The 14540-nt window shown below is 34.6% G+C and overlaps 1 protein-coding gene across 2 annotated transcripts in view; it reads left to right on the top strand.

Moving 5' to 3' along the window:
* The window catches only part of LOC111516143 (uncharacterized), a 752250-nt gene that overhangs the window by 249633 nt on the left and 488077 nt on the right, over positions 1–14540 (top strand). Inside the window, exon 2 of one of the 2 annotated variants that reach the window (XM_074184848.1) lies at positions 10005–10038. The exons of the other annotated variant lie outside the window; for it this stretch is intronic. The gene's annotated coding sequence lies outside the window, so the exon portion shown is untranslated. The remainder of the gene's footprint in view (positions 1–10004; positions 10039–14540) is intronic. 2 annotated transcript variants of the gene reach the window in all.

Genomic DNA, 14540 nt, shown 5'->3' with positions numbered 1-14540 from the left:
CAGAGATGGTCCATTTGTTGCAAGGAAGAGAAACACAGACAAGGAACCATTTTTGATATCCCCTGTAGTGTGGTTGCAGCTTCGCAAAGGTGGCAACAAGTTGTACTATAAAACAAGTTTTGCAGACGAGGCCTTCAAAACTGTCGAATTCAAAAGAAATCTAAGAGGGAGGGTCGTTATTCCAGCGGCGATAACAAAAGTGAGAAAAACAAAGAAGAAAATAAATAACGACAAATACAAAGATCTCATGAATTTGATGCAGTTGGTTCCTGAAGAATATAGAGCCTTCTTTGAAAGGCTTCCACATGGAGAGACGAAAGAAAACTTTCCTGAGGATGATTCCACTGCTCTGGAGTAATGAAATATTATTTTGTAGTTCGTCTATGTTTTTTTATGTTAATTAAAAATTTTAAATGAATGCTTGCGTAGTTATGTTTACTTAAAACGACGTAATAATAATTTTTTATAATATGTCCTATTATCACTAAGTCCCAAAAAAGATTCTTGATATAGAGCCATAATGGCGTAAGTCCTTTCCTGCCTAATTTAAACCACGATAATTATATCAATTGTAAATTATTCACACAAAAATTGTCCATGAATGAATGAGGTACGACCCTTTCAAGGTTTTTGATGAATTTTGATGATATCTCGAACAATAGCTTTGTAGCTTAACGATGAAATTATTATTTTCACTTTTATTGGTCTGCTGTAAAGTTAGCACAATGTGACTTACGTCCATCTGGCTATGAGGTACATAATTGTTGATGGAACATTATTTGAAGCAAAGTACGTTCGTTTTAGAGATATTAAAACTGAGAAGATTTGCGTCACACCATCTTTTTATATTGCTAATATCATAATTTATCACTGTTTCAAGTTCAGAGGGATTTTGATCATGCCATAAAATTGTAGTGTCGTCAGCGAATAGTGTGAACTCTCCTTTAATATCAATAGATGTCAGATAATTTATGTACAAAAGAAATAATAGTGGACCTAGGACTGAGCCTTGTGGAACTCCACAGTTTATTTTTCCTTCCTCAGAATAATTAGTCGTTTTAACAATTTGACTACGCTCAGATAAATAAGATTCAAACCAATTGAGACTTACACCTCTTATACCATACTGTTGTAATTTCCGAAGCAGTGTCTCATGACTAACACCGTCAAACGCTTTCGATATGTCACAGAACACATCAGCTGCAATCTCTCCATCATTTAATTTGTTATATAGACTGTACAATAATGAAAAACTGGCATCATGAGTGTTTTTTCTAGTCTGGAATGCAAACTGACATTTGTTTAATATCTGATTTCTCTCGAGAAAATCAACTAGTCTTCTCTTGACTAGTTTTTCTATAATATTTGCAAGTGTTGTTATTAAAGAGATAGGTCGGAAGTTAGAAGAGATGCAAATATCTCCACCTTTATGGAGAGGAATAACAATAGACGTTTTGAGAAAATTTGGAAAAAATTCTTTTTTCATATGAGATATCTATTATGTCAACTAATACTGATAAAGCATTGTCTGGTTTTCGAAAATATTCATCATCAGCAGTTTGGATTTCGAAAAGGAAGACTAACTGTAGACGCGATCAATATGGTAGTATATACTGCGCAAGAAGCTGCCGCTCAACAAGAACTATGTGCGTTAATCACTCTAGACTCTAGACGTAAAAAATACCTTCAATAGTACATCGTGGCAGGTGATACTGGAGTCACTTAGGAGTAGGGAATCAATGAGAGCATGATTTCTATAATGTCATTGTATCTATCAGAAAGAGAAATTCTTTTGGAAACAAATGAAGCGACAAAATTTGTTAGCGGCGTGCCTCAGGGCACGAATGAAACTTCAAATCAAAACATCAAGACTGAATTCAACTCCCCGTATCTCCGAACCGAAGAATTTTCGGACACAAGTTCATATAGTCTTTTTTCCTAAAATTGTCTCAGGAATACGTCACTTGAATATTTTAACGTTCTTATGTTACACCTTGTATAAGGAAAATAATCTGGCCTAGTACTGATCCTTGTGGAACACCCCATAAAATATCCTTAGTGTGTGATAGTTTTTCGTTTGATCTCACCAACTGTTTTCACTTAAGTAAGACCTGAACCAGTCATTACAGACTCCTCTGAAGCCATAGTAGTCCAACTTTTGCAGAAGAAGTTCATGATTTACACAATCAAAAGCTTTGGAGGAGTCGCAAAATACTGTAGCTACGACCTCACCACTGTTGAAATGTGTGTAGACATGTTCAAGAAAGGAAAAGATTGCATCATTTGTGCCTCTTGTCTTCTGAAAACTAAATTGACAGTTGGTTAATATACTGCATTTATAAAGAAAAGCTAATACAGTTGAAGCTGATGAAAACGTGATAAAATAATAATGAAAAAATATGCTTGTTTTCAAATGAAGAAATACATGTAAAGTGAGTTCGAATTATATCAAGTATTTTACGTACAGTGTCATCTGCCCGCAAATAGATCAAGCAATAATGTCGATAACAAACAAACATTTTCTTTCTCAGGCCGGGATTTTTCTGCCCGTGATGTCAGAAACTTGAAAGTGCGATTCAAGATTAACTAATTTAAACGTGATCCTCTATTGTTTATTTTTATCATTGAACTATCGTGCTAAATCCCTTCTGTTGCACATTTGAAGGACCACACGGTATATCATTCTCTGAGATATAATTGAAAGGAATAATTGATCTACATTATGCAAGTCTATTTTATCTCTGTGATTTTTTTGTTTCCTTCGATTTTGTCCTCGAATCTGCAAAACGAAATAAACTCCGCTCCTGCAGAGATGAAATGAGAATCGCGTGGCATTTGATGCGCAACGATTCACGATTCACAGGGAATCCGACTATTGCTATTATAATTTAATAGATCGCCTTCCTATTGCCAAATTCAGCGTAATCTTGATTCGGAAAAGTCATTCGTAGGAATGGAAGGTAAAGAAATGGAATGGAAAAAAAAGAATGGAATTGGTTGGAGGGCGGGTAACTGTACATTACAGTGGAAAATTGGTAACCATCGCTCGATAGAATGTTCGATTTCGTTCAGAGCATCGTGTAGATGCGACAACACTTTGTCATTTTGGGGTTGGTTTGGTATTTCAAATTACTTTTCATGGAGTTAATTTTCCCCGGAAATGTTGTTATTTGATCACCCGAAGGCGATTGTGGATACTAACAATCGAAACGTTGTAAAGTAAATTGGCTTGGAATCTCTTAATTTTTTATTTCATTTTTATTCTTTGTTCTATTTTCACTTGTATTTTATTTCACTGTACTTTTCCAGTCATCAAATACATGGGTGTTGATAAATGGCCAGATTTTTGACATCTGTGATGGAGAATTGTATTGTCACAACTCAGTACTCGCTTGGATTATTAATGAGAGGATTTTATTCGCTGTTTCACTCATTCATCATTCATGCAAATAATGAAGGAACTCATTTGAAAACTTAATTAAATATTTATTGTAACGAAACGGGGTGAATACTTCAGGAATAAACACCAGCAGGATCGAAGAAAAGGAGATGTGCTGCATTGCTGGAATCTTTTCTGAAGATCAATAGATACTGAATGAATTTCTCAATACTGTTTCTCTATCATCTTGACCTCCCTCAATATTCATGAAGATTTATACGCTAACATTGCAACTTTGAATCGGTCACTGTACCAAGGTAAAATTCTCAGTATGCAATCTGTGCAAAGTTTGCTTATTTGGGGATTGTTTTATATTTCTATATCCTGTGGTCGTATCACTTTTGATGTCTATGAACTTGGAATATTGAAAGACGGAATTCTGAATACTGAGTGTATTTGTTCCAGAATATTGAAGTTGACGTTGGAAAATGTTTCAATTTATGTATTCGCTTTAATGAATTTGAATTATTTCATGATTTTTTTTATATATATCAACAGAAACATATACTGACTCATTAAAAAATCACAATATTAAGTTCTACTATGTAAGAAATTAACAGAAAATAAATAATAATTGCACAAAGAAACTTTCCCTCGGTTATCTTAAAGGCGCGATTTTGTTCCATCCTTTACATAAAAGAGGACGTATGCTTCTCCACTCACAAGCGACTTTGGTGAAATTGGTGACACGTGTGAATCGTTGTATTTGTGCCACGCGCTAGTATACGGATGTCTACAGTATGCTGTATAATGTCCTCTGTTAGTAGTCCCACTGTGATTTAAAAGTGCATATAGATTATAACAAGTAGCCACATTTTCTCCTGCAAAATTGTCCATATCCAATCCTTCTAGAGGAAATTCGATGACATCATTCAATTTGCCTCTACTTTCCGTTGGAGAGAATCTTTTAAAATGTATTTCTAAAATATAGGGAAACTTGTGGATTGATAGGGACTTTATGCATTTTCTTCTTTCTTTGCATTTCGAACATGTCGGTTTTTCAATTCCATCCAAAGTTTCTTCTCTTGTAAAATAATCTAAGCATTGCCACAAACTCAATTGGTCGGTTCTTTGTGGTATGGAGAGAGACAAATCCCAGAAAGGATCAAATGTTACTGAAGAGTATCCACAGTGTGTGCATTTCATCGTGGATTTCAATTGGCCAACGAAATTATCTACAATCTTAGAGTTATGCATCCTCAAATATGTGAGCCATGACTCTTGTGCATTTCCGCTGTCGCTCAATTTTTCGTCAATCTCAGTTAAGATTGGTTTAGGTTTCTCATTAATTATATTAACCTCTTCATGTAATCCTTCTGAAAGATAACGGAGAAACTCCTGGGCGTCTCGATGGGAATTACCCATGAATCGAGGAGCAAAACTTTGAATCTGATTTTTTAAGGAGGCTGTATTTACTACTTTATCAAATGAATCTTCTGACCACAACTCCTTGATGACTTCTGCAAACGATTTTATTAAGGCACCCTTCATACTAGAAATACTAGTATTGATATCTTTCATGAATTCATCCTTTTTCAAATATTCCAATAACCATCTCGTATTTGATAAACATTGAATTACGCTGTTCATGAAACAGGTGTTACCAATATTTTTTAAATATTTAACCCAAAGGTTTTGACTGAAGAATTTATCACTGAACAATCCGAAATATCTTTGAAACCCATCTGAGAATTTTGCTGAGATAAAGTATTTTTTTCATTTGCTTTTATTTTAATTTCATAAAGTGATTTCTTATCACCTCTCTTTTCTTTATAAAATTGGTTTTCAGGAAACAAGTAAATTTCATCAAGTTTTTTGGAATCAGGGAGAGTACCGAAAAACGAAGCTGCATTTCCTCTTTGGATGGCAATACTAATTTTCTGAATGAGAAAAGATGTGGCTCTTGATTGGTGGGTTTCATCGGTTTCATCCAATTTCATTGATGAAAGATAAGGCTTCAGGGCCAAAAACACCAAACGTTTCAATAGCTATTGGGCGAAAGATATAATTATTTCCCAAATTCTGATATTTCCGTAGTTTGGAACTTTCTCCTAAAGAAGCAGCAGCACCGGCTTTCGCAGAAGTAGCAGGGAGATGGCAAGTTGCTAATGTATCTACACAAGTAAAGTCCCAAACGATAGATTTACCATTTTTCCATGGAACAAGTGTCATACCATCCGGCCGTTTTCCGTCGTCTCGACTTGTGCCTATGGGTTCTAAAACCGCAGGAATTTTTGCTGAAGTTAAAGCCCTTTTGATTAGATCATTAATTGCATAATGGCGAGATAAACGACCAGCGCTAAAACGGCAGCTCAACCTATGAGTACCCGATTCATCCACAAATGCACCACATTTACAAAAGTGTTGAACACACAGTGGTGTACCAAGTCGAAATCCGATGGCAAGTCTGAAAGAGTCGTCATCCAATAGAGTCCCAAGTGATGCTATAGGAACAGCATTCAACCAAGCACCAGATTCTTTCACAGTTACTGCGAGAAGACGAGCCTTATTTTTTGAAGTGTCAGAAGCTGTCTTCAGTAAAATACTAGTTGCTTGATCTAGTAATGGTTTATTCCATGCTCTCTGGTTTTTCATGTCTTCAATTTTCATTGTTTGGCCAGTTCTAGATTCCCAAAGAGATTTTCCCCGATCAAAAACACAATCAGATATTGGCTTTGGGTATTGTAAGATAATTTCTATCAGATCGGAAACACTGCAAAATGAGGACAGAAATGATGGCAAAGCGAGTGAAGTGGCTGAACGAATTCCTAATCCTCCTCTAGAAACTGGAAGTGATGCCTGTAACCAAGTTTTGTCTTCGATACGGTTATTAGTAATGAGTTCCAGCATCCTTCTTAATTCGTCATCGATATTTTGTAATCCCTGATCGTCATGCACCTCAAAATATACGATAATTTTGGAATGGCTAATGAATTCTTCAATAAATGGAATGCGACATGTGTTGGTAAAATAGATAAACGTCCTGACATGACACGAAGTGATTGTAATTTTTCTTCCAAACAAAATTTTAAGGCATCATCAGATAATGGGGCACCAAGAAGAAACCAATTGGGTTTTTCAATCACTCGTATACCAGGAGCTATTAGGTTAAATTGATCGAGCTTTGTCACCAATTGAGCCATCATCCAGATACCAGCCGTTGAATTCAGTGGATATTTTAGTTATAATATGATGAATAGAAAGACAGAACAATAGTGGTCCAAGTGGATCTCCCTGCTGTACTCCTTGTTCGGACATTATAATTTCGTTACCAAATATTAAGAAAGAAGGTTCACTGTAACATTGTTCAATAAAAGGATATATGTCTGGTATGGCGTTAGCCACCGAATGTAACATAAAATCCCTGTCTATAGTATTGAATGCATTCTTAAAATCAAGTTTCAGAAAAACTTTTTCAACTGGGTTAGGATTTTGATTAATATAACATCGTGCAGCATGGGCTACTGTCTCGCAACCACCATTTGTTCCGAATCCAAATTGTTGGGGACGAAATAGATTTCCAAGACTTTCTCGTAAATTGAAACAAGCAAGTTTCGCTACTAAACGTCGATAAAAATTTCCAACAGCTATAGGACGTAGACTGCCAGTCTTTTTCTTTAACGCACATAAAGAAGCACCATATAAAATAGAACGTATGTCTTGATTGACCTTTCCAGAAAGAAGCATATTGCAAAGGTTCGTTAAAGAATTCAAAAGATGTTCGCCACAACTACCGGAACTATAACTTAGCATATCTTGAATATGGGACGGTCGCAATGAATCAAGACCTCCACAAGAACCGGTGCGAAAAGATCTCACTGCTCTGAGAACATCTACGCTCGTAACTTCCAGAGGACTATGAGAAGTTGTATATTGTCCAGAATTGTATAAACTTTCAGAAGCAGGATGTTTACTTCGTAATTCTTCTAATGTTGCAGCATTAAATCAGTAGAACAGAGAAATCTAACAGCTGCTGTTATATCACAGTCAGAGACTTTCGAGAGTACTTGTTTTTTGAGGATGTCATTATAATTTGTATGTTTATCAGAAATTTTGGCATAACAATTAGTCGATCTTGTAATGTTATTATTGAAACTATTCAAATTTTTCTTCACTATTGTTGTGATTGAAATTTTTCGATTATCTTTAGTTCTCTGAATACTAAAACTTTTATAAGCAAACATGAGCAAATTCTTCCAAGCAGTGACAGAATTCCTGGATACACATTCGTTAATCAATTTTGTGAGGGTAATTGCAGAGAGTAACCTTTCAGCCTTCGGAATACGTTTAATAATATGTATATCTCTTCTCAATATTTTCCATATTCGACAGTATGACGAGACGTTGATGATGTTCTCCCGAAGAGAAACGCCGTGAAATATGACTGAATTTGTTGTGATAGTGGCTGGATGAAAAAACTCTCTACTCTACAAAATACATATGCTAACACGACGTTTCGATTGTTAGTATCCACAATCAAGATGTCGGGAAGTAACTTGGCTTGGAATCTCTCAATTTTTTATTATTTTTTTGTTTTTCGTTCAATTGTTTGTTGCAATTTCTATTCCGAAACTGGTCATTAAAATTGGGTCACTGAATAAATCCGGTGGTGGAAATCCGCCCTATGATGGCGGATTTCCACCAAACAACCAAACAAAAATTGTGTCGAGTTCGACAAAACAAAAACTTGAGTGGTTAAAATAGGAAACATTTTGAAGACTTGATGTCGTGGGTGACTGTTTTTGTCAACAATGACATATCCCGTCCGCAGGCGGAAAGATCAAAAGGTTTCTGTGTTTTTGTTAACTGATTTCGCTATGTGGCGACATTATTACTTTATTTGAAGTGTTAACCTGTGGTGGATATAAATTTTGATTGTCGCCACTAGGCAGGCTATTTTTATTGATTTGTTGTTTATTTGAAAGAAGAATAAGATTCAATGGTCCTTTGTAGAATATGAGCAGCGATTACTACATGGTCTTGACCAAAATCAGAAAAATCAGAGAAAACATATAGATGAAAAAAAAAGTTATACGTTGACAAGATACATCAAAATAGTAAAACTGGAACCGTGAAAACATATAAACTAAGAAATAAAGAAATCGCAGATAGATTCGAAAAAGTAGTATGCAAAAATCTAGAGACACAAGGTAAAATACAGGAATGTAATACTTTTAACCAGATGTGGAATATGTTCAATAGCGAAGAACATCTATTGGATGAATATAAAGAACAGCAACAAAAAATGTACTGCTTGGTGGACTGCCGATATAAAATTACAAACGAAACTGAAGAAGATAGCACGGAAAGATTACCTAGCTAATAAGATGACAAAAAAATGTGATGCGTATAGAAAAAGATACGAAAAAAAGATAATGGTGATGGCATCCAAAAAAGAGACAGACTGAATTTGGAGAAAAGATGAAAGCAAAGGCAACCAAAAACTATTTCATTCAACACTGAAATCTTCGAGAACAGTATTAGCTATCAAGAGTAAAACTGACGAAAACAGAACACAAAGACATACTTAATAGATGGAAAGAATATTTTCAAGAAATGTTCAAAACTAAATCCGAATTAGAAAGAAACAGATATACAAACAATGACAGAGGATCTGATACGAATTGAAGAGCTAAATAGAACAATAAGAAACTTTAAAAATGGAAATGACAAAATCACAGCGGAAATGCTGAAACTTATGGGACAAAAAGACAACAAAATTTTACTGTCAATAATCAACAAGGTTTGGAAAGAAGATAAAATACAACTCGACTGGTAAACCGTACTGTGTAAACCGAGTGCCTGAGTGACAAATCGGTGTCCAACCACCGTCCTAAACGTCTTCTATTGTCGTAGAGGATCCACTGTTCATCACACGTGACGATCCGATTTTTTTCGGCATCCCACGCACCGTTTTTAAAGGGTCAGTCTCCACCAGGGTCCTCAAATGCTCATCCTGGATTACTGTACGTCGGCCACTTCGGGACTTATCTTCGAGGCTAAAATCTCCGCAACGAAATTTCGTAAACCAACGTCTGAAAAGAAGCAAAATATTGAAATTTGGGAAAAATTGAACAGCATCAATGTATAGTGTACCAAATTCTCTATAGATCAGTAAATACCATGACACAGTGAATACCACAACTAAGATGTTGAGCTACAAAAACCCATGACATCAAAACGGACAAAACTTTTGAAACAGCTTTACATCATAATGAAATATTATATTTGTGTAAGTGAATATTACAATAAATTAATACGCAAATATTCGCGACTATGGTTTGTTATGGCAATAAACAAGGTTTTTTCCTGAGGTTGATGTTCGAATCATAAAATATAGATGTCACCAACTTCGTGTCAACTATTCCAAGGTTTCAGGTCTAGAAATGCAAAAAGAGGGTAACTTCTCAGTGAATTGACAGAAAGTATTTCCCTTATCCTCCTGTCGTCCCTCTCAGGGTAAACCTAAAGACACTTGCTGAGAGTTAACAAGATTTTTTTCTGTTTTATCATACTTTTGTTATCTGTGATTTCCATGAATTTTTCAATAGAATTTTTTTTTCAGTATCTTGTCCAGTTTGACGATAGAAATGGTGAAGGTGAGTGACTTTCAATACCACTATTTATATAGTATGTGTTTAGCAAATTTCGATCTGAGAATCTCATTCTCTCTTTTTCATGAAATTAAGAAAATACATAAAAACATGTGTGCGTCTCGGGACTCTCGACAGAAGTGATAACTTAAAATAATCTAAGTTGAACTATTCGAATCGAAATTTTTTAACTTAGGGAAAGCTCAGGTTATTACATAAATTTCATGTATAATAATAAGTAAGGAAAGGTTATCTATTAATAAAATCTTTTATTGATTATTTTGTACATATATTATAGTTACCATAAGCCAATTCTTACTTTTGTAGGAATAAATATTGATACTAATAATGTACATACACAAAATTAGTATCATAATTTTTGAGCCACGTTTCACATGAAAAAAAAAATATTACGTGCTTGCTGGTTAGGTGTTGGTGGTTTGACCAATCAACCGACAACTGTGGTAGTAGAAATTTGGGAAGCTATCCTGGAATGCCATCGGAAAACGAATCCACATGTTTCTAGAAATGATATGACATCGAGAAAGGTTAATGCAGTCAAGCTGCTGGAAAATAATTCCATGAAAATCAAAAGATAAATAGATGAGTAGCATTCTGATCACTCCCATATGATTTCAATTTAAGAGCCACCGGTAGATAGCTATTTCAGCCTATTGGGCATCGTCAGTACCGGGCAGGCGGTCTTCGATTGAAACTAAAATGAGAATAACCAAGAAAAGTACTTGATAAAAATAACTGCGTTAACGCAAGCGAGACATAAGTGGAACCACCTATTGGTGTGACACCCAAGTCAACTTGGCTAGTTTTCATGTCAGTGATTTTCGATTGAAGCAATTTATTTGCTGTATTCCTCATCTGTATTCATCACCTCATAGTTCAAAAATCGAAACCTTCATGACATACATAAGAAATGTCATTCTCCAACACAAAAATAACCTTCTCAGATATTAGCATGTTATTAAGATGCGCCCTGTATAATACACTGGGGATAGTCATCACAGACTCAACGGCGGCGCAGCTCGCGACGCACATACTCTGTTGAATTTTGTTTTTTCGTTAACAAGCTGGAACGACAATCCTCAGAAGTCGAAACATGTGCGAACTTGTTAATTATTATAATTTTATATTTAAAGTTATTTTCCTGATGCATGGAAATGTGCAAAAATTATACCCCTACCAAAAAAATAGTCAACCACAAAATTTTAATGAATTGAGGTCAATAAGTATTCTCCCGACATGTTCCAAAATTATACAGATAGCAATGGAAAATTAAATGGGCAATTTCATTAATAGTTACAATATTTTGCCACATAAACAGTCACACACATTAGAGATCGTAGATGACATAATTAAAGCTATAGATAAAAAAATGAAGCCACCATTTTGATTCTGTTGGATTATTCAAAAGCATTTGACACCATCAATCATAAAATACTTTGTGCTAGATCACATTTTTCGGTGATGCATCAGTGGTGTTGATATCAACTTATCTAGATAATAGATTACAAAAAGTACAGATCCATGATATTTCTTCTATTTACAGAAGTTAAAACATGAGTACCCCAAGGCAGCATTTTAGGCCCACTTTTCTATACCTTCTATACTTCCACATTTATCAAGAAGATGAAGTCTTGTAAATATCACCTTTATGCCAACTCTCGAATATTATTATCTTTCAAATCTTCAAGCAGTAACCGATATAAATTTTGATTTGAATACGATTCTATTTGTGTCCACTGACCATATGTTGAAAATCAATCCAAACAAATCAGTATCTATCATTTTTTGGAGTGATAGCATCAGGGAAGAAGTAAAAAGTTACAGCTTGAAAATGGGAAACTCTGAGATACAATTTAGACCGTATTCAAAAAATTTGGGCTTGATGAAATTTTGGTCACATATGTTTAGAGACACTCTGAATCCAGTGGCATAGTGATTTTTTCAATAAAAAAATCGCTAATGAAAAATCTCGATTTTCGACTAAGAAAAAATATTGCAGTATGCTCTGAAACTTTGATAAACATTTCAAATTTTGTCCCAAGGTAGACCTTTTAGTACTTGACATTTCAAAAAAAAATTATTAAAATCGGTTTACAACTTCAAATTTTAGGGGGTTGTTTCCATTAAAAATGGTCACACTGTATGTAATATTTCGACTAGAATAATCACTAATTCAGTATTTGACCGGTCTCTCAATATTACTTGATTGTAAATTGTGTCTGATGTGTTTGCTCTAGGTAGTTGATTTTGAAACAAATTTATTGTCTGACACTGTTGCATATCATCATAATTATCATGCGATTATAGATTATAATACTTCGTCAGCCTCGTTCCATCATATGTTCTGAATAGATTGAACTAATCTCAGTGGAAATGTTAAATTATGGCAAACTAGCAGAACCGTGCATATACGTGTGTGTATTTCAGTGCACTTCAATCAAAGCAGTAAATGAGCTGGAACTATCGTATCGGTTTCTGCAGGATTGAACAATCTAAATCGTAACTTACGAGCTTCAACATGATAAACATACCGGGTCTTGCACGTTTTATATGTTGAGATAATTGAAGGGACTCTTCAGACACGCTTTAATAATAAAATGGGGTTTTGATGAATTTTTATATTTTGAATACAGTATCTTTTGTATAAATTGGCAGAAAAATACGATAAGAAAACATAATGTCGGTTTTTTTGTCTTCTACCCGATAATTAACTGAAAACATTCCTAATTTATACATTGATTGGGGTTACTTTGATCACCATGCTTATTTTCATGTCATTTGGAAGTAACCCCAAAAGGAACATGAAATGAAAAATTGAAATTTGTTCGCAATTTTTTTTAATAAAGCTGTTTAAAACACTTGGGGTGACTTTGATATAGACAAAAATAATGTTTTAGTTATAATTTCATTTAAAATCAACATTTGAAAAAAAATTAAGCTCTAAACCTCATTCACATTGATTTCATGTGCAGATATAATTTTATCCTTCAGATAAAATTATATCTGCACAAGAAAGAACTAATGAATGTTCTTTGGCATATGGTCATATATACAATATAATATTTGAGGTTAGGCAACTTATGTGGATAGCGTTTTCCTGCATTTCCAGAAAATCAATTTAACATGAAAACAAAAGAAAATATAGCTCTTTTTTCCAACAAACAAAAAAGCAGATTTACTCAAGCTGGTGCATATCTCTACAGGTGACACACAAAACAAAAATCTCATACCTTCTCCTTCTATTTCATCATCCTCCCCTTCAGGAATATCTTCTTCCCCCGTATCTTCCTCTTCCTCAATACCTTCTTCCTCCTCTTCTTCTTCTAACTCCTCACCCTCTGAATTCGCGCCATTTTCTTCCTTTTTCGCTTTTTTGGCCTCCTCCGTTTTGTCCTACAAAAAAACATTGGATAACGTCATCAGAACATACATACTATCAGGCAGATTTTCAAGTTCTATAATAGATTGACCATGACATCAATCTATATCTTTGTATCAGTGGTATTTTTTGGTCAATCAAGTAACATAAAAGTCACCGTTTACACTTATATCTATTCATTTATTTATTTGTTTACAAACTCTACAGACCATGGCCCAGTTACAGTGTAGGAAAGGTAACTATCACAAATAGATTTTTATATACAGAAAATCTTTCAATAGTCTTCTGAATATGATACAAGGAATATTAAAAGCTTTTGGCAGATTTCTATTCACAGAAAACTGTTTTCAACACAAAGGTGAGGTATTTTTTTGTCTGTGATTAAAAAAAAACTACTGAACTTTCAGTTTGTTAGGTGGAAAAACAGGAAAAGTTGTACAACTTCATATATTGCCTGCAACTTTCACGTTTAACTTTTTTCAACAGTTGAAAGGTAGGCATAGACAGGTATGTAACAAAAGCGTGTTCAATTTCAGAAATGTCGTCTTTAATTAATCTGAAGTTTTTTATTTTGGCACGATTTTAAGCCGGTAATTACTAGCGGAGTTGTTTCGTTAATGTAACATACGTAATAATATGTTTTTTTCTTGGCTGAGAATTATATGTTACCAATACATAACGACCTTCGCTCAATCTATTATCTTCTTCCTCTCCATGTTCTTTTTCGTTTTCCTCTTCTTTAAACGTTTCATTGTCATCAGATATGTTTTCTTCAAGTGGTGGGTCAGTTGTCTGATTAGTTTTCTTTACCTTCCGCTTTTTTTCTAGACTTGGCGAAGGGTCGTCTAATGAATCCACTGTAGAAATTCTCTTTCCAGGAGCAATATTTAACCTTTTCTTTCATTTTACAGTATGGGAGGAGTCTCCAAATATTTGAGTTCTTAATAATTCGGTCATAATGCTCTCAGTTTCAGCCTCAACGTTACTAGATGGTAAGCGCTTGTATACTTGGTCAGGGTTGAACGACAATATTCAATATTCAACGGGGTACCACACCAGTGTTTTTATTTTTTTCTGGTTCCATTTTATCCATTCTTATTAGTGTCTT

This window comes from Leptinotarsa decemlineata, unplaced genomic scaffold (assembly GCF_025532065.1).
Source record: "Leptinotarsa decemlineata unplaced genomic scaffold, Ldec_3_MD MMD2_tig00026358_RagTag_RagTag, whole genome shotgun sequence".
NCBI lineage: Eukaryota > Metazoa > Arthropoda > Insecta > Coleoptera > Chrysomelidae > Leptinotarsa > Leptinotarsa decemlineata.
The sequence above is the reverse complement of the archived record's forward strand: the minus strand, read 5'-3'. Positions and strand labels throughout refer to the sequence as shown.